Source organism: Apis mellifera, linkage group LG12 (assembly GCF_003254395.2).
Source record: "Apis mellifera strain DH4 linkage group LG12, Amel_HAv3.1, whole genome shotgun sequence".
Lineage (NCBI taxonomy): Eukaryota > Metazoa > Arthropoda > Insecta > Hymenoptera > Apidae > Apis > Apis mellifera.
Genome location: NC_037649.1, coordinates 4,588,129 through 4,616,059, shown reverse-complemented (window position 1 = coordinate 4,616,059; position 27,931 = coordinate 4,588,129). Strand labels below are relative to the sequence as shown.

At 36.8% G+C, this 27,931-nt stretch overlaps 1 long non-coding RNA gene across 1 annotated transcript in view; it reads right to left on the bottom strand.

The window, feature by feature from the left end:
• Nucleotides 1–27,931, bottom strand: part of LOC113219153 — a 312,779-nt gene that overhangs the window by 59,328 nt on the left and 225,520 nt on the right. Inside the window, exon 4 of the long non-coding RNA XR_003305859.1 lies at nt 16,981–17,033. This is a non-coding gene — a long non-coding RNA (uncharacterized LOC113219153). The remainder of the gene's footprint in view (nt 1–16,980; nt 17,034–27,931) is intronic.

The window sequence follows — 27,931 nt, the reverse complement described above, 5'->3', positions numbered from 1 at the left end:
GGCGAACAAACGATTCCCGGAATGGCTTCAGGTAACACGGGATCGGACTCGATCTCGTTCGTTCGTTCGTTCGTTCGCCCTTCGTTATCGATCCCCGAACGAGAAGTTCCGCTGACTGATGAGATACACGGCGGCCGGCACATGGGAAATTCTGGTAATCCGGTGATCATTACTTGTAGGACACCACTCAGACATGCATGGAATCGACCGGCCTATGGGGTTGGTTTTAAAAATGACGGCATGACTTCGATCCTCGTAACTCTATCGATTCCTCTCTCTGTTCTCTAGTCGAGGATCGGTTATTCGAAAAAAAAAAAAGAGAGAGAGAAAATTTCTTTCGGCTCTTTTTTCTCTCTCTCTCTCTCTCTCTCGTTTTTTGGTTAGTCGGTCGGTTCGGTTTTGGAGATCGGAAGGATAGAAGAGCGCGAGACGATACTTTTGATGCCATCTCGCTCTCGCGAGTTTTATTAACATCGTGGACAAATTTTCACGGTTGTTATTTTATAACGGGAGGGGGGAGATTTCGCGCCGTTGTCGCGTTTGTCGTTCCAGCTTTCCAGTTGTGTATACGTTATAGCTTCTCTGCTCGGTTCTACTATTTTTTCGATTCTTTCTTTCTTTCTTTTTTTTTTCTTGTCCTGTATGTCGTGTTTCACAACAGGGTTAGAAAAATCTGTATATACGCGGTGACGAGAAAATTTGTGAATGGATACACATGTGCGATTATGTATTGTTTTCATATTTATATATAACAAACAGATTCAAGTATAAATTATATAAATATCTATAAAATAATCTATTAAATTATACGTTCATGGGATATATGAATTAATTAAATACGAATTAAAAGATTCGGAAATTATGCGTCCTCGTATAACAGCTCTACATAATGGAGGATAATGCGGCCCCTTGGGGGGCCACGCAAGCCTCGTTAAACGATATCGCAAGAGCTTTGAATCAGAAATAAGAGAGTAGGAATTTCAGAAATTTTTTACAGAAATAAATTCTCACGCTAGATTACTTGGATCAAAGATAGATCAATTTTATCAATCTTTTTTCTTATCTAAACGAAAATTTATAAAATAGTTTACGAATTAAATTTTAAAAAACCAAAGGATTATCATTCCTTTCTTTTCCGAAGTGGAATATAAATATGATCAAAATTTGCGCGTGAGAACAACAGCTCTCGGGCAAAGAAATCCCTAATTTTGCCGGTTCGCGTGGACAAGGGATGAATATATTAATGGCGGTATGCTCGATCAGAAATTGGGACAGTAAACGGTAATAACTCGGAAATTACAATGGCCGCCGAATAGGATTATAAATTTAAATCACGGATCATATAGTAATTAATTTCGAATTACGTCTGCCGTGTACGCGCACCGTAAGCCCGCCGACTAAATTAATTTGTAATTAGCAATTACGCTCCTGTTTGCCGTTAACGAACGGATTAATCATTAATTGCGCGTAATTTAACAAATAAAATCTTTCGATCAGCCGTCCCCCTTGGTCTCGTTAACCTCTATAACCGGTGGAAGGAGGGGGAGAGGAGGGAGAAGGTGACCGTTCTTAATTCCCCGTTTAACCTCCGTGAATCGATCGAGGATCTTGGGAACGGAGGGAACTTTATTTATTTTTGTACCTTGTTTGACTGTAATAATAAATGAAAATATCGTTGTTATGGGTTGTAATCTTTCCTTTTTTTATTTTTTATAAGTAAATCGAACCAAGATTGAATGATACATTGCGGATTTTATCATTTTATTATTATCCCGTGTAATTTTAATGCAAAGGATCAACATCGCTTTTCGATCGTCCACAGAAAATTTTCCATTTTGTCATATTTGATTAATAAAATGACAATAAATCGATAAATTATATATTTTATTGTTCATCATTGACGCAAAATAATTATCTTTTTGACATTTTGGGATAAATTGATTTATCGACTCAATAATTACTATTTATTATTGTTTACTGCTTAAAAATACATAAAATTCGAATTGCTCGTTGTTGTTGTTATGGGACGATAATATGTGTATAAATTCGTATTTCGAAGAAGCGAAGTAAAAACTATGAATAATTCAACCTATTTAATAACAATTATTCGAAGCTATAATTTATATTGATTTACACGAGAGATCAATATCAGAAACTTATAATACCTTTAAATGAGAATTTTTTTAAATAATAACTTGTTTACTTTACCGTGGAATTTTAATTAAACTAGAGACAGACAGCTCATAAATTTAGGTTAATACGATAATCGATGTCCAAAAGAAAACAATTAAGAATTTTAGATTTTAAATATTCCCTGCAATTAAACTTAACATCTGTCAATTGTATTTAACAGTCTCAAAAAGTAAAAAGGAAACTGATTATGAAAATAAAACGAGAATCTCAATCGTGATACTTTTAATTTTTTTCTTCTACTATAAATTATCATTAAAGTACAAAGTCTTTAATTAAACTGTTCTAAGTCTCTCAAATATATAATCTCAACAAACTTTAACGTATCTTCATATCCTCGATTAACAAATATTTTCTTTCAAACATGTTGAGAGAAAAAAAAATTTTCCAAGAATCTTTTCTTTTAATTTAAATAAAGTCGCCGAAAATGGAACCCCACCCTTCTATAATCTCTTTCCCTCCCCCAATCGGCCCACGTACGATCCATTCCTCACGACGGCCACTGTTTCAGAAAGGCCTATTACCGGGGTTGACACAGCCACGCCACCGATCCCTGATTGGAGAACGACATTTGGCCTCAACAGTTGCTCCCGCGACACGTGACACGGAAAAGAGTTATTACCATTATTAATTTTTCTACTTCCCGTCCATACCTATGATCCGTCACCCCGTTACGCTCTCTCCTTTCACCCCTTCACGGGGGAGGAATGGGGAAGTGGGTGACTCGCTGCGAGCACAGCGATAATTACAGGATATTTAATGAATCGGAATGAAAGAAAGAATAACAACACGCGTGTGTAGTATAATAAAAAATGGAAGGGGGGGGGGGAATGGAAACAGGGAAATTCATCCTGAATATTCACGCGAGTGGTAAAATTTAAATTGGAATAATTCTGCTAATTAAGTGGAAAAAAGTTACGGGCGAAGTGGAAAAATGGGAAGGGATACGTTGCTGTGGTTGTTGATCGAATACGGCCATATCGGGGAATAAGTTGTAAAAACGAGAAAGAGAGAGAGAGAGGGAGGAATTGAAAATTGAAAATTTCGACGCATTATTTGCTCGTTTCATATATATATATAATAAATAATACACCGAGCGGTGGAGAATGTTTTCCATTGTTTTTATTTTTTCTTTCCCTCCTCGCCCACGTTTTTTTCTCCTTTCTCTCTTTCCTTCTTTCCACTCCTTTTTTATCCCGCATTTTCGCTTATTTTCTATTCAATTTCCTCAATACAATACGAATCGCGGAATAAGGGTATTCAGTAGCGAGCAATAATGAAAATGTGTAATAATAATGATATCATAAATGTCATAAATCTGGTGCGTATAAAGTTTGATTTGTATTACGGACAGTGATATTCGATGCATTGAATTTTTCGAGATTCAATTACAATAACGAACGCCGGTTCGCACACGCGGCCGCCGCGGAAAAAGCTTGTGTAATTGGGATGATTAATTTTTAATCGATGCCACGCACGCGCGTCCGCCCATCTCATATGCCTGAGGCTCCGTGTGTGTGTGTGTCTGTGTATACGTGTGTATACGGCGGCGCTCGACGCGTATTGGTCGCATTGTTTTTCCGCATCATCACAGCTACACGCTTCAATTAGCGTTGATTATTTTTCCGCGGGTCGCGACGCTTTTTATCAGTTTATTAATATTTTTTAAAGTTGTTTACAACGTACGTTTAACGATATTCCCGGCCTATGGATTTTCGATATTCGGCTAAATACGCGGAGAGTGATACGCGGGGTCCGCGCGAAATTAAAATAAATTCGTTGAAAGCGCGCCTCCTGTGCTCCCATACGCATCCGTGTGTACCCACGGTTATTTTAAAATATTAAATTCCTCTATTCTCCGCCTCGTAAATGCATTTGCCACAGTTGACTCGCTTAATTACAATTCCGTTCGAAGCAGCAAAAAAAAAAAAAAAAGAAAAAAAGGAAATTTTTAACGTCGAAACTTTTTTTCGCCCGTGGGTAGGTAAGTAGTTCATCGGATGATTCGAGTTCCGAAAGAGAGAATAGACGAGGATAACAAACATCGTACGATTCGATGCGCCCATTTCTAAACGGAAGCAAGGGAGGGGAGGGAGCGCTCGCTCCTTCGAGGAAAAGTTGGATACGATCGTGAGACGGTCAAAACCCAAACAATCCCTCCATACGACTTACATTAACAACGAAAGATTCCATTCAAGCCTGACAAACCTTTCTCGTCCCCTTTCTCCAAAAAAAAAAAAAAAACCCCTCGTGATCGTATTCCTTTCCCGGTGATAAACTACCCCGAGGCAACCCTCCTCGGCCAAAGAAGAAGAAGAAGAAGAAGAAGAAGAGGAAGAGGAAGAGAAGGAGGAAAAGGAAGAAAAAAAAAGAAGGGAAAAGAAAAAAAATGGGCGATCGGAGCGCGGTGGAAAAGGAGGACAAGGGGTGCCGGTTGCGCCGGTATGGTAGGTGCCGGTAGTACCGGCACCTAATCAAGCAATAACTATTTGTCAGTTCCCCGGGCAACCTAAATCCAAGCTAATTCGACATCCGTGTCGGACACAGATTCGCTATCGGGTATCTCTTTCTATCTGGGCGACAGCATATTCGCATTAGCCAGCCCCGCAACCCACGCTCGATCGACTCTCTCGACCACCGTCAGCAGCAATCTCTCTCTCTCTCTCCCTCTCTCCTCTCCCTATCTCCTTTCAATCCTACCCTCCTCTTCGTATCCTGCCTCCTTCATCCTACCATCAGGACTCTCATTCACTCGGATCCAACCCCTCCTCCCTCTCGCCCACCCTCCTTCGTTCACCCACGATCTCATCCTCCACCGCTCTCTCTATCTCTCTCTCTCTCTCGCTCGTTCCTTTCTCCTCGTCTATCGCGCGCGCATCGTCCAAGTCCCCCCCTCCACTCCCCGCGTGTATCTCTCTACCTCCTCCACGCGTTGATCTCTCGTTCCCTGTCGACTAAGTACGCCATATACCCACGTGCATCACACCATAGGACCAGATCTCGACACGATTAGGGCGGTGCTCAATTCGACGTTTCGTCGATTCGGGTCCCCCCCTTTTCTTTCCCGATCGCCGCCTTTCGCTACGGCTACGTTTTTCATTCCCGGGGAATGGGCCACCGATCCGATGTGTGTGCGCGCGCGTGTGTGTGTGTGTGTGCGTGCCATCGTAAACGCGACAACCCTTCCCTGTGAGCCAGAAACTGCCGCAACGGGAAATTTTGCCCAATGGCTTCGATTCGACCCCTCCTTTTTCCTTTTTCAGCGGATTTTCTTTTTTTTTTTATTCTCTTCTTTTTGTTTCTCTTTCTAAAATCGAAAAAATCAGGATCGCACTCGCAATTTCCAACGTCTTTCGTGTTCAAAAATCTCATCCTCTTCGGGTGAATGTACGTTTAAACATTTTAAGTTTAATTATTATTGTTTGTCCTTACGAAGATAATTGTATGTGATCTTTGTTAAATTTTCTAAATTAGAGAATAAATTAATCGTCGAAAAAAATATCTCTCTGTTATTAATGGAATTAAAAATTCGAAAAGGTTATTCTTCCTTTTTCTTGGATTGCATTACCAAATATTCAGAATTTTTTTAAATCAGTTAAAATGTCACAATTAGTGTGATATACGCACCATACATTCTGTCTCGATAGTAAGAAATAAAAAGATAATAATTTATTAAAGAATGGTCCCAATTTTTTCTATCAAAGCTGTATCATCTTCTTTTTTAACCTTCTAACGCGTTTAATTAATTTTACTTCGCCCCTCCCGGATCCATCTTTTCCAGAATCCGAAAATGGGCCTCTCTAGTTCCAGTTGAAGAATGCCGATCCCAAAGCTTTGAAGTAACGTTATTATTTACGCGGAGCGTTGACGAATTTCCTTTTGGCCCGTTCGCTGAAAAATCGTTGTTTGCTTTCATTAAAACGGGCTGAAAGCCGGGTAAATACATCGTCGCGAGTGCGCGAAATTAGAATTTATAATTTCGCCTCGCCGATCCGTATTTTCGTTTCGCTCTTCCTCTATCTCGCGCCTCCTTCCTCTCTCTCTGTGTTTTATTCCCGGTTAATATAATTCGACTCCCTCCAATCAAGTCGCAGCGCGACCAAGAGCGATTTGTAAACGTTGGAATTCATTTTTCCACTGTTAAAGGGACGACACTTTGCCCCGTATGGTTATTTCTCTCCTCTCTTTTCATCCCTTTCTTTCGTTCCCTTTGGGCAATCTTTTTTCCTTATCGCACAAGAGGAGGTGGTATCGTAAATTGCTTTGCGAAAAGATGATTGGAATAATTTTGAAACAAACGTCATCGTGATGTGAATTTCGACGAGAGATCGCTTCTTTTTTTTCGACAAATGAATGAATTTGAGTTGAGAACGATCGTGTGATGAGTAAATCTTTGCTTCAGATATCTGAGAAATAATTCTCAGATAGTTTTGTCCTTGGATTTAGGATCGAAAAGAATTTGAAAAAGTTTATTCCATTTATTCTTGGAAGAAGAGAAATCTATCTATACAGAGATAAAAGTAATTTCGCGGAATTACATCGTATATCGATATTTCTGAATATCTGAGAAAATATATAAAAATTACATTTTCATTCTTATAATTCTTCTCTTGTATCCGATTTTTAAGGAATTATCCAGAAAGATAAAGTGGTAACAAAAATTAAATTTCTGTCATTGGAAAAATAGAATTTATAACGTTGATGCACGAACATTTACATCTGAATTATTTATCTGTTCGTTTGTTTCGTTTGGATGAGAAGGAATAACAAAATAAAATATCTCGCCCTTTTGTTCAACCGTGCCATTTTCACTCCCTCGAACGAAATTCCTCCGATGGCGAAAGAGTTACACATTCCTACACTCTGTTCCTGTTATTCCTCCTTATTTCTACATCGGTTATTGTAACGTTTTCGAGAATGTAATTGTAACCGGAGACGGGGAGAATTTCATCGCGGATTATAAACTTGCCATTTGGTATTCCGACGATGCCTCGATTACGAAAGAAGAACCGCGTCCTTCTTTAAACTACAGATTGAAAAATTCAACGAGGAGGATTCTATTGAAAAATACAGCACGACGTTGCAACGAAAACTTGTTAATTTTATTATTGTATTTGCATGCTATTTTTATAATTTAAAATATAAAAAAATAGTGTTAAAAGAATTCCATTTGAAATAAAGTATCTGTTGAACTATTCATTGTGTAGAAGAAAAAGGAAATGTTTCAAATTGATATTTTTACCTATTTAAATAAAGAAAGTACGAATTTTAGAAATCTATTATTTCTAATGTCACTTGAAGAAATTCTTCCCTCCATCTTGTACAAATCAAAAAAAAAAGAAAGAATTTAACTCGAATTATCCTCTCATGACATAGATTAAAAATATCACTTTGATCGTCATCCCTGTCTAAATGAAGTTCTTTTTTAATCCAAGACATTCTCCTTTAACTCTTGCAACTTTCATTTCCGTTCGATTATATAAACACCTTAACGTAACGTAATTCATTCACGTACGTGATGACATCGTTTAAAATTATAATACGCGCAGCACATTCCAGATCCCGACAATGGTTCAGAAACCGGGCAAAAATTCGAGGGCCCGTATAATATAATAAAATCGAAATATAAATTCGCCTTCGGTCTTAAATTATTTCAAGAATACTCGAGAGGAAAAGCACTTCTGTCTTTCCAAGAAAACCACTTCCAAAGGACTTAGTGGAACGAATAGCGGCGGAGGAAGAGGAATGGGAGGGCGAGGAGGGCATTAAGGGTATTATAAATATCGGCGAAGACTATCGCTCAATTAGCACCGGGTATCCGGTGGTTATCTCGGGACGCACGCGAATCACGATGGACCCCTGTTCGCGAATTAAGGATTCGCCGAATGTAACTTCCTGTACGAGACGCGTTTAATCCCCGGGGTGGACGAAGTGACGTGTTTTACGAGTCGGTTGTTAACGTTTTCGGTTACAAAACCGGATCTGTGTTTGTTCTCTCTGCCTACAGATTAATCGAAAATTCCCGTTTCTCGCCCATCGCCCGAATCCCAGCGTACGTGCAGGTTTCTTGGATGCATACAGGGTGTGCTCTTATTAACGATATTCCGAAGTTACAGTTGATTATTATTTTTTTATAAGTTAATGATAAATATTAGGATTGAAAATTTCTCTCGAAGATATTTTGATGAGGTTTGAGAAATAATTTGTCAAATAATGAATATATATTTAACAATGAATTTAATAGTTTTAAATTTAATAGTTTCTTGTTGTAAGATTTATTTAATTTTTTGGTAAATACTTCGAGATATTAATTTTGATCACGTTAATGCGATAATCTTTGAATTATGATCTTGTTTTATTTTAATGATTACGATGGGTTTTAAATTAGAAATTAAGATAATTATTATAGGAGAGTGATTTTCTTATCTTAACAATTTCTTCGTTAATTGTCTTAATTTTCTTCGCAAAAATTTTTTGTTAAATTTAAATTTCATTCCGAAGACATTTCCCGGACTTTAAAGGATTGAAAAATATTTTATTATAAGCGGTATTAACTTATATAAAATGAATGGAAAAAGTCATAAAATTAAATGGGTAATATGTAGACAAATAAAAGATAAATGAAACTCTTACATTTATTATAATTTTCATTCTATAAAACCAACAGAATTTTTGCATTCACTTAATATACAATCTCTCTCGTATATTATAATTACATGTCATAATTACATAAAAATGCATTTTTAATAAAGTAAAATAAATAAAATATTTTATTTTTAGAGATAAATTATATAAGGTCCAGGGGAAATATTAATGAAATGTTAAGTGAAATATTAAAAATTTGCCGTCGCAAATATAAAATATTGAATATTAATACACGATGAATCTTTAATATCTTTTCAATTTTCACCACGATGTTACAACATAATTTGAAAAATTTATTGTATTTCCAGATAGCTGTATTACGTTAAATTATATCGAATTGAATACGCTTGAATAAATAAATAATAATAATTTTCATTATACAACTTTGTATGAATAATTAAAAATAATAATAATAATAACTTTAAAAAACATTACAATATTTTCCTCGGAGATCCATCTCTTAAATTTTTAAGATTCAATCCAAAGAGAAGAAATACAACTTTTCTCATATCATATTGCTCATATAAAAAAATATAATTATATTTTAACATTCAAAAACCCATACAAATCTTTCTTTCATGATCGAATTATAAAATAACAAATATATAAAACTGAAAATTTACAGAAAAAGAAAAATTTCGAATCATATTTAGTTCCAAGCCGTTCCTCTGATATGTTAATACCCGTCGTCGTGACCTAATACTAGGCTGGCATATATAAACATGTCGTGCGAATTCTATCCATGCTCGGTCTGACCTTTAGCGTCCGTATCTACTGAAAATTTATTTCAGAACGTGCACGGTCTCGTGCACGCCAACCTTTTCCGTTACGTCCGAATGTACGGTTCCACCACCACCACCACCGTGGAAGCCGTCTTACTAATAAGGAAACATCTCGTGCATGGACACATGTCCGCACACGTACGCGAAGAGAACGAAATAGCTCGAGCATATCGCAACGAAAGCAAAAACATTTTTCTTCGATTAAAAAGATGACTCGTACGCGATACTTGCCAAACGTCGTCTCGATGTTTGCTCACCCTTTCTTCGCGAGAATAAAGCACGATGGGGGGAAGGGATCAAGATAGATTTCCCTCCGATATCGTCCAAAATGTTCGCCCGGATAATGGGCAAGGCAGTGGGAAAAACGACGAATAAACGGGAGAGGGGAGATCTTCGAACGGAATTCAGAAGCGATATATCAAAAGGCTGCGGGCCGAGTCGAGTGGCTCGCCCGGAGAAAGTTGCATTTATTTCGCGTGCTAGCGCGCTCATTGGTGCACAGAGATCCAGGGTGAAATGGACGTTGCAAAATGACCGTTCGGCCAGCCTAGCCGGAGCCGGGAAACTTTTGAAGAGGCCGGTGGATTATCGAGATCGTTAATCATTCGAGCATGCCGCGCATACTTTCTTCGATTCGGCATCTCTTCTTTCGAAAGTGGACCGAGGATCGTGAAGTAGGTGGCGCGCGTAAGTAAACACGAGTGTTTTCGAATAAGTATTTCCTTTTTCTATCTCATTCATAAATTATATTTACCGTTTTTAATAAATATTGATAAAGTGACTCGTAAATCATTGTTTTCCTGCTAAATTTAAGCATTGAATGGAATTATTTTTTGAATCTTTCATAAGTCTAAATCTTCTCAAGATTGCATACGTAATGAGCTGTTCGATTTCGAAATTATCAATTTATTCAATTGTTATAATCCTACGTTCCAGTCATCTTACAATACATATCGAACTGCTAGAGTTCGATAGATACACACAATCGTCTTAACACAAATGCTTATCTTATCAACTAATTGCGTTCAATCGGTGTACTGTCGAGCCAGCTGAACACGGACGTCGAATCTGAAACATTAGGAGGGCCCTTCCTAGCTAGAAAGATATTTTAAACGTGGCCATGGAACGGGAACACGGAGGAATTCGGCGAGATACACGTGTCCAGATAGGCGCCCCGTCTAAAATGAGATATATTACCAGCCCCCTAATGAACATCTTTATCGAATTAATTTATCATTCGCCTTTAATTCCTATCAGGAGGGAGATACGAAAGGGAGAAGGAGAGTTACGATTGGTAAACTCGCGGGAGAAAGAGAGAAAAAGACAGGAGAAACTAGAAGATGGAAAGAGATCGGTGAGATCGAGCGAGTTCCGGTGTTTCGCAGCCATTTTCTATTGCGAAAACCAATTAACTCTAATTATCGATATTCGGGGCATTAGCACGGCACGAGGTTGCTCGCCTCGTTCGATGGCAATTAAAACGCGATCCAACTGTCTCTGATATCTGCTCACATGGGACGAGGAGTCTATAATACTTCTTCGTTCGTTTAGAAGATTTTTAAATTCAATTCAAATCAAAAGATCAAAAGATGCGAAGAATTTCATTTATTTTATCTTATGTATCTTATCAAAAAACTTTTCTTAAAATTAGATTTATGATTGGCAGTGTTTATATTGTTCATTGGATATTTCATATATATATTGTAACCACGTTTATGAATTATATCTAAAATATTAAAGTTATATCAAACGAAAGTCATGATGAAGATCTAACCTAACCTATACTATATTCGGAATAAATTACAGATCGTTCGAATAAAGTGTATTTTCGAAAATTTCTCGATATAAAAATTATATATACAAAAGAATAATTGATCGAAAAACCTTGACCATTTTGAAAAATCCATCGAACGGGGAAGGCAAACTTGCAAATCGAAGGAAGAGAGAGAATAAACGAAAATGTAAAGCTGATCGAGCGAATCCACGATCTAACCTAACCTATACTATATTCGGAATAAATTACAGATCGTTCGAATAATCGTGTATTTTCGAAAATTTCTCGATATAAAAAATTATATATACAAAAGAATAATTGATCGAAAAATCTTGACCATTTTGAAAAATCCATCGGGGAAGGCAAATCGAAGGAAGAGAAAGAATAGACGAAAATGTAAAGCTGATCGAGCGAATCCACGATCTAACCTAACCTATACTATATTCGGAATAAATTACAGATCGTTCGAATAAAGTGTATTTTCGAAAATTTCTCGATATAAAAATTATATATACAAAAGAATAATTGATCGAAAAACCTTGACCATTTTGAAAAATCCATCGAACGAGGAAGGCAAATCGAAGGAAGAGAGAGAATAGACGAAAATGTAAAGCTGATCGAGCGAATCCACGATCGACGGAATGTATGCGAGACAGAGGGCAGAATGTATGCACGGGCGAATATAAATAGACGGCTACCTACGTAGACGTCCTCCGTGGATGTCCTGGGTGGGTTCAATTAAGCCCCCATTACACTTTTACACGGGGCCGCATTAAAGCTCGCAGCTGGTCGCGAAGTCAGATATTATTTATCGGTTGACTTACGCCGAGCTCATTTGCCCGGCAAAACGAGCAAATCGAAGCGGAAACGAGCGTGGAGCACTTACGTGGTATCCGCGGACACGATTGGCCGTTCTCGGTTAAATCTCGAAGGTGATTGGCCGTGGGCGCCGAGTTGGAAAGTTCGTCTCAACGAAACGGCCGGGGCCCACCACCGGCACGGGCACAGATGATAGAATATCTTATTAGTCGGACAATGGGCAATCAGAGACGCCATACAGCCTCTCTGTTAGCGGTCCAGTCTCTCTCTCTCTCTCTCTCTCTCTCTCTCTCTCTCTCTCTGTCCGTTCGGCCGGTGCACGTCTGTTTGTCCTGGCCACGCGGTTCGTGCCTATCCAAGGTCGCCTGGATCTCTTTCTTTCGCATTGCGCATGGATACAACAACAACCTCGCCTCTTCGACGCGACCTTAAGAACAATAAATATTATTGGAAGGTCGTGGTGTGGGTCGAATGGATCGATTTGGAAAAGAATGAAAGGACTTGAGGTGTTAATGAGGTTTGTATCGTCGATTCGTTCCGTGAGGAGGAGGGGACCGTGAGTTATCTCGAGGAGAATATATTTTGTGCGCAGTTATTTCGATTAATTCCATCTAAATAATTCTAGATAAAATTCCATTTGTCGATTACTCTTCGAGGGGATAACGATAGATACGCAGTTGAAACTTAATGCAAGGAATATTTTAGATATTTCAGATATTTTATATTAATAATCCTTTGATACAAATAATCTAAAAACATTTTTATATTTAAATTCAAACAAACACGAATATCCAAACTAACTTAATCTAACCCAACTGTTTTAATAATAAATATTATAAAACCACGTAATAATAAATTAATCAAAAATAGTTCTTTTTAAATGGAATATTAATAATTTCTTTCGTCAGTACTTCGAGATCATAAATCTCATTAATTAAAAAAAAAAAAAAGTGAGATTGGAAAACTTAAACCAATAAAACAAAATAATAAAAATATACTTCCAATTTTCTAAGATAGATACTTGAACAGTCGAATGAAGAGAGAACGATATTTCCGCCCAACTGGGTCACCACCCGACTAACCTAACTACCGTAGGTCGCCAATCTTCGACGCGAGACTTTTATTAGACTCGTTCGAGAAGCATCAACTCTTAGGGAAGATTATTTAACAACGGATGAATGAAAGCATCTATAAAATATCCTCCTCTCCGAATCGAGCGGAACAGACAGCTTTGAAAGTTTAAACGCATTAGACGCATTTAACTCACTCGATCCACTCGTTCGCCCCGAGCGGACGAATCTTCGAAAATTCTCCATTCACCGCGAGATTGTCCATTAACCATTTCTCGCTCATCGTTGATGAGATCAAGTTTCGGTTATTTCCATTTCTGATAAATCGTTCCGTTTCGAGCTGGTAACGAGCTAATTTTCATTTTCAGCCACGGGAATAACAACAGCAGGGGGAGGGGGGGGAGAGGGTATTATTCGTGTTATATTAACGAAGGGGCGAACTTTTCGAAATCGATACCGGAAAGGGTGGCTCGATCCCGCGTCTCGACGTGGAAAAAAATTTCATCGAAACGGGACACACAACCCGTAGTATAGTAAGCGTACAACCGATTGGTGTTGGGATAACAAGGCGTTGCGCGGATTTTTTCGCAGACAGCAACTGTTTGTTCGAGTTCTCCCCATTGTTTCCCGGGGCCCCGAAATGGTCAGGAGCGGCGCGGTTCGGTTCTCGGCGCGACAACGTAAATTTTTTTCTTTTTTTTTTTTTTTTTTTTTTTGCGAGACACGATGGAGAAAAGTCGATTAAAATTGAATACTTACTGCGACTCGTGTTGCATGTATGTATCGCTCATTTGCTGGCTTGACAATTTTTTTTTTTTGACTGGGGAAAAATTGTTGCTGTTTGTAAATTTTAGAATTGGAGCGAGCATTCGAATTTGAGCAATAATCAAAATTTTAACTCTTCGTTATTAAATATTCTTCTAAATTATAGATTGTTCGTATATAATATTTTTCATTTTTCAAAAGAACAATTTGCTACTTTACTGCAAATTACATATATATTTATACAAAATTTGAATTTGTACAGTGATACACATGTTATCATTTGAGCAGTGAAGCAAACTTCTGTTCCATTCGTAAAAAGTAAAAATTAAATATTTGATTTTTCATTTTTCAAAGGAACAATTTGCTACTTTACTGCAAATTATATTTTTATATTTATAATTTATACAAAATTTGAATTTTAAATATCCATGTCTTTATTCATAAAATAATTTGATCCAGCACAAGAGATCAATTCCATTCTTGCTCCATTAATTATTGAATAAAAATTAATTTGTTATAACGTATTGAATTATACGAATTGAATCTAATTTGTATATTTAATCCTGTGAACAAGCTGTCAAATCCTAGATATCCCGTTTCCCAACGTTCCTCTAGTATCTATATCTCCTCGTTGTTCGCGGTACGTGTAAAAATAATTTCTCGCGGCAGTCGCTGCGAAAATCTACTCGTCAAATAACGGAAAAAAAAAGAAAAAAAGGAAAAAAGCAAAAGAAAAAAAAAACAAGAAAAAGAAAAAAAGAAGAGAGAGAGAGAGAGAGAAAAATAAAAACACGCGAGTGCAAGATTGGCTGCACGCGCGGACCCCGTGTTTCGAAAGTCTCGGGATGGTTTATCTAAACACGTTTCGCGTTTTACGGTCACCTCGCTGAGGACACGAATTTGTTTCCGGAAAGCGGATACGCCGAGTTATTCGATATTGTTGCGCTGCAACATTTTTGTTCGACTTGCACAGGTTTTTGGAAATTTGGATTTTTCACACTTTCGGCTCTGCAAAATTTTCACGGTTATTTGAAAATAGTAGCGAGGCGAAGGGTGAAGGTTCGTTTCGAAAAATATGGCGGCGTTGGTAACGAAATGGTAGAAGGGTTTTGTAGGAAAATTTTTAAAACGGTAAGAATGGAATATTTAGCATTCGAAACGTGAAAAATTTCCATTGCTATTTTTATTATATCGAAACGATATATACATATATTTTCCTATCTGCGTCCTCCGTTATCAAACAAAATGGAGACTCTTATGTGTATGTATATATATATATATCTTACTTTTTCCATTATTGTAATATGAAATTGTGGTACGAAATACGATAGTACTTTAGAAATTGAAATAAAAACGTAGATTGTGGACAAGTAAGAATGGATTTTTCGGTATAAGTTTTATTTTCTATTTTTTATTTCTAGATAAAAAACATCTACTATCCGAATAGTTTTATATATATATATATTTTCTTATTTGTATTCTCTGTTATCGAAACAAATAGAGGTATAGCAGATATCTAAATGTACAAGCATCGTGTAACTTTCTTTTCTTATTACAGTATGAAGAAATTGGATACTTTGTATCAATGATATCGAAAGAAAAGAAGAAACGTGTGGTATAAGTGTTGAAATAGGAAGAGGTGAAACAAGGTACAAATAAAAAAAAAAAGAATAAGTTCAAGAAATAATAAAAAATCTAGACTACCACTGCGTAGTCAAGTAAAGAAAGATTGGAATGAGAAAATTTTTCTTCTAGAATTTAATCAGCGATGAAAAGAACTTGGATAATTGGAGAAATAAAATGGAGAATATTAAATTTAATAATGGGACGTGAGATCAATGAATAATATTATTTATATCTGCACTCTCTGTTATACATTACTTTATTTTTCGTGAATAATGGAATAATAATCACGAGAAAAGGATTTTACTATTCGAAAATCTCATCCATAACTCTGTCAATTAATTCAAATAATACAGCACTCAGACTTTATTATTATACAAGACATTCTTTCCTTTTTTTTAAGTTTGACAAGTTTTTTCCAAACTGAAAAACCCGCCCAATCTCCCCATCGTGATTCACACCCCCCCGGCCAGTTCCTACGCAGGAGGGGTAGATAACTCAAAATCCCAGGCAAGTGGCCAGAGAAATCGTTGTCAGATAGTCCAGTTCTCGCTCGAATCTACCCGCGAATCATGATAATTGAGGTTGGATGGGATAACCATCGAGGGTTGAGCAGACTTAAGCCAGGGTAAAAAAAAAGAAAAAGAGAAAGAAGAGAAGAAAGAAGAGGAGGAGGAGGAAAGAGGAAGAGAAATGGGGACAGATCGTCTCGATTCTCGAGAAGCCAGCGAGAAATCCCCATGTTTGAGATGGTGATCGCGATAAAAAAGGAATGTTCGATTGAGAGCCGCGAAGAATTACGCGTACATATATACGTCTCTCTGTATATGGGATGCAACGAAATAATACGTGCAAGCTGGCACAGGATATTTCTTTTATGGAAAAAAGAGAAGAAGAAATTGTTCTTTCCTCTCTAAATGTATTTGTTTTTGATGAAAATCCGATCCGATTTTTGATTGAGATTATCGTTGTGAGATAAATATTTTATTCATGAATTATATGAAAGATCAATTTTCATATGTTTATACACGTAATAGATATTGCAATGACGAATCTAGTAATAACAAAAATGATAATATTTCAAAAAAGATGGAACGTTTCTAAAATGATTCTTTAATATAAAATAATATTCGATTATTCTTTAGCCGATACTGTAACGAATTTGGAAAAAAAATTAATATTTTGATTAACTATCTTCTATATCTTTATACAAAAACAAAATAAAAATTAATTGCTACAAACTGATAACAAACTTTACGAATAATAGTTTAGATTCAAGCGCTACTAAAATAAATTCAGTTAAATGACTCACCCTGTATAAGTTATACACCGCAATGATCGATCCTTATCACTTTCGTTCCTCTTCTGAAAAATAAAATAACATTTTGAAATGTTATCTTTAATTTCTCCTTTACAAGAAAACTACATCTAATCAAATCAAACGTAAACTCGATCAATTTTGAATGGTTTTTTTAAACCTCAAATTCATTCACAAGTCATCCAAAAAACGCATGTTCTCCATTAAAAGAAACTACATCAAATTACTATAATAAACTTGACCAAGTAACAATATCAAGTATTATTATCCTCGCAAGAGAGCGTTTCGTGTCTTCTCATTGGTCACATTGTTCAATCGTACGTGCTACGTTCCCTACGTGCATCCAAAAAATAATGTGAAAAATCCGTCGAGACACAATCGTGGAGGGAATAACGATAACTCGACGCGAAGAAATTCGAGATCGGTGCGATTTACTCGCGCGGTGAGGAATCTCCTCGAGTTCAGAGGGCAGCGCCCTTGCTGCGCGTTAACTCTCCCCCGCTGGGCGCACCGACATGCGATGCTACGGGGTTGATGAATGGATTGGCCGTCTCGCGCGGGAAGGGGCGAGAAGTTCGGGAGCGGACGAGATCTCGTTGGCCATTGGGAAATCGCGACGTGACCGATCGAGTATTAGAGGAAGGCGACAAGCGGGCCGATCTCTGCACGATCGAAGATCGAACGGATCGCCCTCGATGTACGGGAAGGGATTTAAACAAATGCGCGAGAAGGGTTTTACGAAAGGATGAGCAAGATGATTTTTTTTCCCCTTGCCTCCTGATGTTTCTCTTTCATCTTTCTCTTAGTGATAACGTCTTTCACGATCGTATGGAATATATATATAAGTAGATGTTTTTAGAATGAATAATTATATGATTATGTGTTATGTAATCGAAAGGAAATTAAAAAAATAGATGCTAATGTTAGAATGATACGTTATTTTTTCCCAATGAATTCTTTCGCACTTCTTCCACGTGTTAAAATTTTTGGAATATTCGTTAATATGCAATTTAAATATTTACTTTTATTACTATATGCACGCGGTGTACGCAAGAGATAAAACAGAGTAAATGCAATGATTTATTACATTTTATTAATATCAAAGAGCAAACTGTTATCTAAATATTTTTACGATACGTTAAATATTGCCATTATTCAATTCATCGCATGATATTAAAAATATTAAAAAAAAAAAAACAATTGATTCAATAATATTGTAGTAAATAAATAACCAATAATATCACGTGATCAAAATTAAACGTTGAGCGTTTAATTCGAGTCGATCGGGATAACATAAAAATCTCAAAGCTTCGTAAAATATTTTCGTTAGAAAAAAAGAAAGAAAGAAAGAAAGAGAGAGAAGGAGAGGGAGGAAGAAATGACGAGCATGACGGGACTCGTAAAAGACACCGGTATCTTCTTTCAGTGTGAAATAAAAATATCACGCTGCGAATTGGCCGGTGAACGCCGGATGATTTATTAATTCGATTAAACCCCATAAGACGCGTACCGGTGGTTTAATCTTAGTTGAGTGCGACCGGCCATTTTTATACAGTGCGTGCACTCACGCGATCCACTTTATACGGCCCAATTCAACCACGTGAATGACGCGCGCACTATTATCCATCTTGTAATCTACGAAAACGTGAAAAATTGTGATCTGTTTCTAGCTGTTATGTCGCTCTTAATTAAAATTAATCTTCCCCCCTAACACTTTTCTTATTTTAAATTATTTTAAATCCCTCTATAGGATCTATAATCGGATCCAATTTATTTTTCTATCTAGAAGAATGCTTTCACGTTTTCACTTTTTTGCTTTTGAAGTGGTAAATAATCTTATATCGTGCGTCGCAAAATTTTTCAACATGCTTATAAATTGTAATATATCGTCAACGATTCAATTCAATTATTTTTAAATTTTTTGACACGCACACTATCCTATGGATTCTAAAGGCAAAGTGATCTTTGGAACATTATTTATACAGGAAAATTGTACACAATAAACATTGTCATTAATAATATATTAAATACAATAAAGTATAATTTATCTGCACATCATATTATAATTACACCTGATATTTATATACAAACATAGAGTACGAATATTACATATTAAATACCACCATGTTCCCTAACATACGTTCTCTTAATTTAATATCCCCAGTTTCATTATCATCGTCGAGAAACGAATATTCGTAAAATTAAGGATTCGTGAAAAACAAACGAACGAAAGAAATATCAAGAGTGGTCTCGTTCCGTTTCTCGATTCGCGTTGAACGTGAAATTTCCCTCCGCGACTCTAATTTACCGACCGATCGAGGCCGGCCGGAGGAGGATCCGAAAACTCGAGGGTACCAAGTTTCAGGTCCCCTCGATACCGGGGTAAATTTACGAGGCGATTAACTCGGGAACGCGTCGAGGAGGATGTGTGCGTCTCGAGGAGTCAACGCACACCCACACCTACTTCTCCCCTCTCTCTCTCTCTCTGAGAGAGAGAGAGCTGTCCGTTTTCTCGGGGCCTTATTAAAAAGACGGGCGCGATTATCAAAGGCCGCCACGCGGGACATCGGAAACATTTTACCCGTGGAACATTACGCCCATCACCGGTTATCTGCGAAATCGGCGAAAGTACGCTAAATTACATTGCCCGCCGCGCCGTTTCTGCCTTTCATTCTCGCTCCTGTCAACGGCCGATCACGGCCACTGGCAGCGTACAACGCTGTATCATCGAGAACGAAGGCACCATCGAAAAATTGAGACTCCAGTTTTTTTCTTTTTTTTTTTTGGAATAACGCGTAAGTGTAACAAGTGTAAGGCGCGATTGAAAGAAGAATAGGAATGAAATTAATGTTAGAGAAGGGTATTTATTTGGTTTATTTAATGGGACGATGTTTCCAGCAAAGGGATTGTTACGTTTATCAATTTATGTAAATTTATAATTTAAATTTGTTTATTTTAGAGTTAGTTTTTTTATTTAATCAGAAATGTAGAAAAATATTTATAATATTGAGGATAATATAAATATTGAGGATTAATGAAAACGAATAGAAATAATAAATAATTTTGAAAAAAATCTAAATAGATAAGTGAATGTGATAGTTAATAATCAAATAGTATTAGTTACCTAGTTTCAAATTAAATCTAATTCATTACGTGTATATTAAATGATATATTAAATACAATGATATGCAAATATTTTTCGTAACCATTAATTATCACATTTATTACTTTCTCATCAATTTCTGGAAAATATTCTCAGAATTTTCAGACTACCTATTTGGATAATTGATCACAATATTATTAAATTGTTAAATTTTGCTGATGACAATCTTCACAGTTACATATTTCATATATTCCCAAAATCATCCCGCCCAATTTCAAAAAGATCCAATCCATAAAAATTTATAATAAGGCATATATATAACACCACATAGTTTCGTATATCATTTATATTTCAATATATAAGTAAAGTTGACAGTGTTTCAAAATCTCTGAGTATTAACTCTAACAATACTTTTCAAAATATGAGTTGATTATTAAACATTAAGATTATGAACAAAAAAATAGAAAAATAAAAATTCTTCGAATAACGTATGCATAAGAAATATATAAATAATAGTTTTCAAAATTGCATCATTTTGATGCTCAATTTCAAAAAGATCCATAAGAATTTATAATAACACCACATAGTTTCTCATACCGTTTATTTCAATGCATCCCCTCCTCTAAAAAAAGGAGCAAACCGCAAGCAGCACACAAATCAAAATTACTTCGAACTTGCACGTACCATTATTCCAAAAAAAAGAAAAATAAAGAAATAAAAAAAAAAAGGAAATGCTTCGAAACCGCAAGAGGCGCGATTGGATTTCGGGAGAGAAACGGGGTCCAAGGGACATCTTCTAACGCGGCGAGCCGTAATCGCGTCATCGCGAGCCGCCACTTTCGAGATACCGGTCGCATAACCGCAAGATTTTCAATTTCCTCGTTATCCTTACGTGGCCTCCCCTTACGTGGCCCGCGAGCATATCGAACCATCCCCTCTCCCGTGGCCTCCCCCCGTCCCCTGCTGCATTCATTAACGTAACACGATTTATCAATTAGCGTAAAAGGCAGCGATAGATAGTCGTTCTGATATGTTGCCCCGTCCCAGCTACACGCCAACCCCCTCTGCTCCTCCGTATATATATATATATATATATATATATATATATACACACACACACACAATTCTCTTTGGGACGAGCGCGCACGTACGCACACCAACCAATCGCCTCCTGCGATACGACAGCATGTATTCGCAAGGGGGGGCACGTGTTTGTGGGCCAACCACACGCGGAATTCGCGCGCAGAAGAGCACGGATTCGGAGACGTGTGTTCGTTAGGCGCGAGAGAAAGTACACACGGACGCGGATGGACTCGTGTGGGTGCATTCGTGTAAGCACGAGCGTGAAGGCGCGTTCACGGGGTGTTAATGGGATGTATTTTGACCGGGGGAGAGAGGGAGAAGAGAGTCTTGAAGAGGATCGAAGTAGGGGATGGTTTCTTTTGTTCGATGAAGGAGAGGTTGCTAATATTTAGAAGACATTTTGGAAAGAGTTAAGTATTTCAATTGTAATAGGAAAATTAAATATTGTTGACAATTTGTAAATGATTTAGTACTTTGAAGGATGACAATGAAAGGTATTTATTCTTCTTATATATGATATGTATGAAATTTTTTCTCATTGATCTTAAATTTGACACTTCATATATCAGCCATTGAGCCTCCACAATAAATAAAATATATAATTAAATCTCTCTTCTCATGGGCCACAATAAACAGGCCATTTAAGATTGTTCAAACGATCTTTCTATTCTTCTTAAATTCTTCTGAAGGCTGATTAGTCGAAAGGCAAAAGAATTCTTTCGAATTCGATGGGCGTTTCTTGCGAGCCGATTGAATCGATTGATTCGCAACGCACACGGATACGTTCACCCACGCGCGATTTTTCCGCCTAAAACCTACGGGGTGTATCCTACGTATGAGGGGTTGCACACGGTTTCATTAATGGAAAAGTGGCATTTCGAGGTTTAAGTGCATATTCCAGTTCCACGCAACGGCCGTGCTCCTTTTCTCTCGGCTTGAAAACAGATCGATGTCCCGATTGAAACTATCGCGATATTGTTTCGACTTGATATTTCATAATTTGGGTTAGTTTTTTTCTTTTTGGAAATGAAAATGTATTTTATATTGTATGTCACAGGTCATAAGTGTTCAGGTAATTGAATTTAAGTCTATTTGTTGTTCGAATTATTACAAATTCTGTGTTAATACATAGAAAGGAAGTTGCAAAAGTAATGAAATCTTTCTAAAATCAGTATCGGGAGAATAAGATGTGCAAATTTATTCGTTCGTCCAATAATAATGCTTTTTATCTAAATAAAACAGCAATAAATCGTTTGTTAAATCGCGAGGAATCGATTACAATGTATCGTATCGTTCAGAAAAAAAAAAAAAAAAATTCCATTCGCCAAACGCATCAATGCATAAAACTGGATATCCAAGATTATGCTTCATTGAACACCGTTTAATTTTGATTTACAACAATTTCTCTTTAATTGTTATCGCCGCGTATAAAATATAGCTCGTTTCCAATGCGGAACACGATTCCGTTCGATCCTTTAAACATTCGGGGGTAAAAAAATAAAAGATAAATACTCTTTAGCGTTTCAAACTCTCAGTTCGAGTCGAATCAATCATCAAAATGAAGTGATACATTAATCGACTTTATCTATCGAAAATTTAAATAATAAAATCCTTGAACAAAGAATTTGAATATATATATATATTATAAATTATAAAGAATGAGGATTTCTATCCGTGAAAAATAGGCGTGGTATCGGAGGAGGAGGGGGTGGGGGGAGGAATTTCATTCAATAGCGCGAAACAATGCGCGGAAATAAGTTGATTCGATTTCCTATTAACTCGTTCGGTTACATCGAACGGCCATTAATGTTGGAGCCCGCTAACCCAGTTCGGGCCCCCGTTAATGACGTTTTATTTAAACACATTGGCCCGAATGCTAAAAGGAAAACCGCATTTCGCGCTCGTAGAACAATCAATCAAAATACGGGAATCGACGGGAGAACGGACGGCAACCCCCTCCCCCCTCCCCCCCGTTGATTGATTATTTTCTCTTTATTAACGGGCCGGAGCACGCGATTAATTGATTAATGATATGCCCGCGTAATAAGCTCACTGACAAACAAAGTAATTGATATGTAACGAACTTTAATTCGATACACGCCACCAAGTTTGTTGCACGTTTCAATCTAGTCGATTACACGATAGATTCATTCCGCCTGTGTAAATATAACAACTTTGATAATTTGTGGAAACTGTATATATATATAAGTAGAGTCTTTAATTACTTGTGTTTTCTTACGTAGAGAAATGTACATGTTTAAAAAAAATGAAAAACGAAAAATTAATATTTAAACAAGTTATTAATGAATTTCATCAAGTCGCTATATGCATTAAGAATGCATTAAAAATCTCGTTAATCAACGATAAGAAATAAAATTTTTGTTTTACTAATATATTAACAATTTGTAAAAATAACCTGGATATTAAGTAATTAAATAATCATAATATTAATATACTATGTTTAAAATTAAAACCAAGAATCTTGTTATTACTTTCATAATGTATTATACTAAACCGATGAAACGGTACACGCGGGAGAAAATTTCAAAATTCGCGGGGGTTTTCGATCCTGGTGGCGGCGCAAAATTGTTTGACTTCCATTTTCAGAGAGGTAACGTCTGTTAACATGGACGCGGAACGCGGGCCAAGTATTAATTTTGTTATTACTGCGGCTACGGCACACGGATGATACAATAATAACGTGGCCATTCGTGCGTTTCTCAACCGCGCCGGGGGATATTACACGGGCCCTTAAAATAACTGTAATTTCAGTCCAAACTGCGCGAGCCCCGAGCCGAGTCGTTAACGAAGAAAATTATCATACCGACAAATACCGATTATCCGGCCTGCACGTTCCGCTTCTATCTCTTTTAAAACGGGCCAATATCTTAAGAATTCGCTGGCATGTGGACGTACATATGTTAGGAATACGGATAGGAAGAGATAGAGTTCGAGATCATCGTTCTTTTCCAAGCGTACTGATAATACGGTGGAGATGATAAATTTCGAGATAGAAAGATTATAACGATGCATAATGGTAACCATGGCAATATGATCAATGACTTGTAACTTTATAAGTTTCTTTATCTAAAATTCTTCATATTTATAATTTTCCAAAATTCTGGAATATCCTATTTTCCTATTTTCAGAGAAACAGATAAGATAAATATATTTTTATTCCTTTAATTGGATTTTTACAAATACGATTTTCCTTTGATAATATCAGCTATACATATTTCGTTATTTATATTAATCTTTCATTCGAGATATAAGAAAAATGTCAACTTTAAAATTATTACAATATAATTGAAATATCGAAATACGATAAATTAAAAAAAGTGATAGTTTGCGTGATTTTCGATGAATCAAAGAAATCTTCTCAAATACTATTACACTACGATCAAAATCAAATATATCAAAAAACCGATCAAAATCTTTTTATACCATAAATAATGGGTATAGAAGAACCTTTCCTTATTTTTATAAAACTCATTTCCACCGATGTTTTCACCGTGGCGGAACGCCGTATCTATCCATCCTCGAGCGGCGAACCTTAACGATCGCAAAAACCGAATGGGAACGGTGTCCGGTCCTCGAGCGGAAAATCGTGATCGGCCGGAATTCGTAACGGAAGGGCGACGCGAGACGGTGGAACAAGGACGATCGGGACAAAATCGGCGGGCGAATTAATTTCTTCTTCAATAACAGTTTCGCGCCTCGCTGCGCATCGATGCCACTTTCGTGGCCGCGATCCGTCCTACGGCCGGAAGTGGCCGCGGCCAGTCAAGGAACACAAAGAGAGAGAGAGAGAGGAAGGAGAGAGGGAGAAAAATTTCGCGGGTTTCGATCAAATTGACCGTTGAACCGCTTCGAGGAAACCGTGGACGCAGGTGTCACGAACCCGTCGTTTATTGTCTCCAAGCCTTTAATTTCTTATTTCTTCCTCTTCTTTCTTTCCTTCTTCAGATGACTTTGGAACGGATTTAAGCGAATATTATTTTCCAAAATCACGAGAAAATCATTAGAAATTAATATCGAAAGGTATCGTGGAAAAAATATTGGAAAAAGAAAATAAATCTCAAACGAGATTGTTACAATCATGGAGAGTAATTCTTGTATTTATCGATATCGATGAATTCTTATCCCACCAAAGTGCAAATCTCGTTCGACACAATGGTGGCCAGAAAATGTGGTGGGCTTCAAACGTTGGGCATACCTGAGCGAGAAGGGTGCGCCAACATGGGAATGACAACTATATCGGGTCGGGCGCGAGTGCAAAGGATATATCTGGACGTGTAATCGACAACCGATCGATGCGCTTCTTAGGCTGTTTCAATTAACCGGAATCGTGTAATCCGGCTCGCGTTCGCCGCGAGTGTACATTGAGAGCGGACCCGAGTTCTACAGGAATGCGAATAGCAGGGGCGTGTCGACGATTTGCGAGAAGGAGAGCCGAACGAGGTGGACAGAGAGAACTATGAACGAAACGGGAGAGAGAGAGAGAGAGGGAACGGAACGAATTATTCGAGGAGGAGGATGGAAAGAGAGAAAAAAGCGAAAGGAGGAGTATATAAGGTGAAAGAGAGATGGATAAATAACGAAAAAGAGAGAAAGAGAGAGAGAGATTAAGAAAGAAGCAAGTGTGATGCTCGAGATGTGAACAGGAAAGAAAGGGAGGAAGGAAGAGAAAGGAGAGAAATTGAAAAGAAAGAAGGGGCCATAAAATAAAAGGGAGATTGGGAAGATATGAGAGGAGAAAGGAATTAAGAGATACAGGTAACAAAGAAAATATAACCGTCAAAGAAAGGAAAGGAAAATGGAATTACAGAAAAGAAGGAAGAGGTGAAAAAGAGATAAGATGAAGAAAGAAGAAGAATCAAGAAAGGAAGATGAGGGTGAATAGAGAGGGGAAAAAGTGCGAGCCAAGATCCTCTCTGGTTGGATCGGTACCTATAGTGGCTGGTAATGAAGGTGTTATTAAATAGATTGAGATTAATTGCGTGATTAGTGCTTTATGTGTAATTGGATAGCGAACCAAGGAGGATCAAGAGAGGCGGAATTAAATTGGCGTTCGTGTACGTGTTTATATCCTGACTCTTCTCTCTCTCTCTCTCTTTTTACTTGGCCTCCTTGGCTCATCTCAGAGGGTCCAGGCTCGCGAATACAACTGAAGAAACGAACGAAAGAACGATGGATAATATACGTTCGATTTAATGTGAGCTCGTTGCAGTTAAACGTTACTGAAATTTTCTTCACCTTTATAGTGAAATATAGGATCCGTTTTATTCTTCTGTTGTTAATTACAAACGAATCACGAGGATGGATCGAAAAGATTATATCTCGTAATTAACCGAGTATAAATCGTAAGGGGTGACTTGTGACTTGTAAACCCTGTTTGATAATGATATTACGAGTCAAATCAATTTCGAAGAATTTGTGGATTGATTTTGAATCACGGTATTTCAGAATTTCTGAGTATTAATTTCAACAATAATTTTCAAAATGTCAGTTGATTTTTAAACATTAAAATTATGAACAAAAAATAGAAAAATAGAAATTCTTCCAATAATAACGTATGCATAAGAAATATATAAATAGTAGTTTTCAAAACTGTATCATTTTGCACATAAAAATTTGAAAAGTTCTCTAATTGAATTATCATCTATCATTAATTTATTGTAATACAATAATTAATTTTAAATAATATTATCATTATTATTTCTTTTTTTTTCTATTTTAATTTATATTTTCTTAACCTTTACGTACATATATATATATAAATCTGAAGTTCCATTGAATAATATTCTTTACGAAAAGAAATAAACTGAACAAGAACGAGTATGACGATTAAAATTTTTTACAACAACTACTTATCAAACGAAATTGTTAGAATAGAAAATATATATAGGAATAGTCACAGTGAAAAAGATTGTAACATACGTGAAAGCAGAGCGAGGAAACGAGCGAATCAATGTTGGAGACATTAAATAATGGATGACCTTTGGCACGGTATAATGAAGAGACGAGTGAAAAAGCGTGGATCGAGATGGAATGAGAGGAGGAGATGACAGGAGGAAGAAGTCGTGAAAAGGTTGAAAGATGAAGGCAGCCCACGAGGAACGGGTTAGCAGTTTATCGAATTAAGGCAATTAGCGGTACAACCATTCTGCCGGTGTGCCACTTAACCGACTATCTCCGTGGACACTCGAAAGCTTTTCGGTTTCCAGCGTGCCAGATAACCCGGGATTTTAAGGCACCGTTCACACGTCCGTTTATTATGGTATCTGTCCCATGCCGCGTGATATCGGCCGCGTGTCGATTCGAATGCCGCACGGTGGGGCAGACGAGGCACGAGAAAGGTAAACATTATTCTCGTATATTCACTTTATATATTTATAATGATTAATATCATTATTCTAAATCTTTCTCCTTTTTTTTTAATTCTTACATCAAAGTGAAATAAATCCAAGTAAAATTCTAATCTTAACCTCCTTAAATTTAATCCAAATCTTAAAAGTATTTAATAGGATATTTAATATGGAAAATATATATATGATGATATTAATTTTATAACACAATCCAAATTTATTTTAAATCTTGCAAATACAATATGTAGATTATTATTAGTTTTTGAAAAAATATTTTTGATACTTAAATTTATATACACATATACTTAAATTAAAATTAAATTGGTAAGACAATATATTTTAAAGGGATCGAAATTCAAGATACAATAAACTTACAAATTCTTCAAAGTTC